This window comes from Schistocerca piceifrons, chromosome X, assembly GCF_021461385.2.
Source record: "Schistocerca piceifrons isolate TAMUIC-IGC-003096 chromosome X, iqSchPice1.1, whole genome shotgun sequence".
Taxonomy (NCBI): Eukaryota; Metazoa; Arthropoda; class Insecta; order Orthoptera; family Acrididae; genus Schistocerca; species Schistocerca piceifrons.
In genome coordinates this window covers 17,208,130-17,211,615 of record NC_060149.1, presented here as the reverse complement: position 1 = coordinate 17,211,615, position 3,486 = coordinate 17,208,130, and the positions used below count along the sequence as shown (strand labels likewise).

The 3,486-nt window shown below is 44.9% G+C and overlaps 1 pseudogene; it reads left to right on the top strand.

The window, feature by feature from the left end:
- Window positions 1–696: 696 nt before the first annotated feature.
- Window positions 697–814, top strand: LOC124723999 (annotated as a pseudogene).
- The last annotated feature ends 2,672 nt before the right edge of the window (window positions 815–3,486 follow it).

Below are 3,486 nucleotides of genomic sequence, written 5' to 3'. Positions count from 1 at the left end.
CCCCGCTAGGTTAGGAAGCACTGCAATAAAAGAAATCGTCATGGCTCAAAAAAGCGGTCCTTTCCCCCCTTCGTTTGCTCCGTGATACAACGGTGAACTAAATAATATGGGTGATAGAATAAAGATCGCCAGCAGAGTGTCTGGCGTTATCCTTTCTCATTGCTTTGTAACAGAGATGATGGCATTTTTATCACCATAAACTACAATAGTGAAACAGGCCTTTCATACATTTAAACTTAAAAAAGAAAAGGTTAGTAAAGAAGTCAATGGGGCCTCTTGCGTGATATCTGGGTCTTTATAGAAGTTCGGAAGGATAAAACGAAAGAAAATAAGAGTTTAACCTCCAGTCGATAGCGTAGTCATTAGACACGAAGCACAAGACCGGATTGCGAAACGATGTTGAAAAAAATCGGCCGTGCCCGTTTCAACGAACCATCCCGGCCTTTGGCTGCAGCGATTTGGGGAAATCGCGGGAAACCCAAATCTGGATGTCTGGAGGGCGCTCTCACGAAAGCGAGTGGAGTGCAATAATAGCACTGCGGTCCCGGAGTTTCAAGCGCGGCTGTCTACTGTCAGGTCTTACGATATCCCGCAGGTATGAGTGTTATGTAAGTCAATGGCACCACCTCATCCAGGTGTTATTGATTACTGTGATAGGTTTCCTACGAATTTTAACTTTTTACCTGCATATTAGGAAGCAACGGCCTTGCCGCAGTGGATACAGCGGTTCCCGTGAGATCACCGAAGTTAAGCGCTGTCGGGCGTGGTCGGCACTTGGATGGGTGACCATCCAGGCCACCATGCGCTGTTGCCATTTTTCGGGGTGCACTCAGCCTCGTGATGCCAATTGAGGAGCTACTCGACCGAATAGCAGCGGCTTCGGTCAAGAATACCATCATAACGGCCGGGAGAGCGGTGTGCTGACCCCACGCCCCTCCTATCCGCATCCTCGTATGAGGATGACACGGTGGTCGGATGGTCCCGGTAGGCCACTCGTGGCCTGAAGACGGAGTACCTGCATATTTGCCTTGATGGACGCTTGGCAAGTAATATAGCTCGGGTGTCACGTTGAAGTTCATATACGAACTGAATATTTTATTGGTTGTCTCAAATGTGTACAATATTTCTTCCCCCAATTTCTCTGCCTATGCATGTATCAAGGAACTTACCCTCAATGTATTATACGAACATGACTTTGAGCAATGTTCGAGGTTGTTGGCCAGCGTGCATGCGACTCTGTCTCCATCCGTAGTGCTACAATGTCCGAGTGTTGTCGTACTCAGTCTGCACAGTTGGATTTATTCGGGTCGTTCTTTCTGGAGTTGCAACTTTCACAACGTTCGTCAATAATAAGAAGTCACAGGCAGATTTACAGGCGCTTACCCATTCTGAGAACTATTATTTCTCATTGATATAAAATGAGAAAGTACATAAATATCGGAATTATAATTAAGTGCATTCTGGTCGTCAAATCTGGTTGGAATAAGATATAATCTGAAAACACGAAGTAATATGCTGTGAGAATGTGCTTCAAGAATATGTATTAGCCTAAGAAATAAAAACAAAGGGTAGCTTCGATTCTCATGAACGGTATGCAGTTTTTGGTATTTTTATTCTTAAATACATACATACGCCAAAAACCAACATCTTGCTATACGCTTTAATGCTTTAATACACTGAGGTGTCAAAAGTCATAGAACACAACCCCACAACCCCCCCCCCCCCCCCGTCAGAGGTTCGAGTCCTCCCCCAGGCATGGGTGTGTGTGGGTGTGGGTGTTGTCCTTATCGTAAGTTAGTTTAAGTTATATTAAGTAGCGTGTAAGCATAGGGACAGATGACCTCAGCAGTTTGGTTCCATAAGCTCTTACCACAAAATTTTTTATTATCAACATACACAAGGTATGAAAGAGCAATACATTTCCGGGGCGGTCATTTGTAATCAGTTGATTGATGTCAAAAGGTTTCCGACGTGACTACGGCCGCACAACTGCAGTTAACAGACATTGAACACGGAGTGGTAGTTGTAGCTAGACGCATCGGACATTCCATTTCGGGAATCGTTAGGGAATTCAATATTTCGAGATCAGCATTGTCAAGAGTGTGCCGAGAATACTAAATTCCAGGCGTCACCTCTCACCACGGACAACGCAGTGGCCGACGGCCTTCACTTAACGACCGAGAGCAGCGGAGTTTGAGTAGAGTTGTCAGTACTAACAGACAAGCAACACTGTGTAAAATAACCTTATCAATCAAGGCGGGACGTAGGAGTATCGTGTGCGTTGCGACAGTGGGCCAAATGTGACGTTAATGGCCTAGCTGACTACCGACGGGAGTGTCTTTGCTAACAGCACGACTTCGCTTGCAGCGCCTCCCCTGGGCTCGTGACCACATCGATTGGACCCGAGACGACTGGAAAGCTGTGGCCTGGTCAGATGAGTCCCGATTTGAGTTGATAAAAGCTTGTGGTAGGGGTGGAGTGTGACGTAGACCTCACGAGGCCATGGACACAAGTTGTTAACATGGCACTGTGCGAGTTTGTGTTCACTTCATAATGGCGTGGCTTGTGTTTACATGGAGTGGACTGGGTGCTCTTGTCCATTTGAACCTATCATTTACTGCAAATGGTTATGTTCGGCTACAAAGAGACAGTCTGCAGCTATTCATGACCTTCATGTTCCCAACAAAGATGAAATTTTTGAGGATGACGATGTCCATGTTACTGGGCCCCAGTTGTTAGCGACTGGTTTGAAGAATATTCTGGACAGTTCGAGCTAACGATATGGCCACCTACTGAACATTTATGGGACTTAATGGAGTAGTCAGTTCGTGTACAAAATCCTTTCGCAATTATGGACGGCTATAGAGGCAGCTGGGCTCAACATTGCTGCAGAGGACTTCCAACAGCTTGTTAAGTCCATGCCACGTCGAGCTGCTGCACTAAGCCGAAAAATCGGTTGTCCATAACGGTATCAGGAGGTATCGCATCACTTTTGTCACCTCAGCGTATGACTGTTGATATCTGTCGCGATTTCCTTCCTTCAGAGATTAGATAAATTGTTTTCATGCTACAGTAATTTAATTTAAGATACAAACTAAGACGTTTATGACATATATGTGTCAGAATATTTTTGTTGTTACTCTTGTCAGTTTCATCATGTTAGAGACAGTAGGTAAAAAGTAAGTCATGTTAGAGCGGCAAAATATTATTGTCCACTGGTGAGTAAAACGTAAGGACGAACATAACTTTCGTATGACGTGTCACTGCCACCTAATACAGCTTGATAAAACTTTGACCATAAAACGAAAGAATCCTGCAGTATACCACAGAAGGTAATTGAAAGACAGACGCAGTCAGAAGAACAGAATTTGCACTTTCATTCAAAGACAATAATTACACTGAAGGCACCGGGATTCATATTGGCCCCTGAACATTACAAAAAGCGGGACAAGGTTCATAATTGGGTGTGTGGTCACCACAAACGGC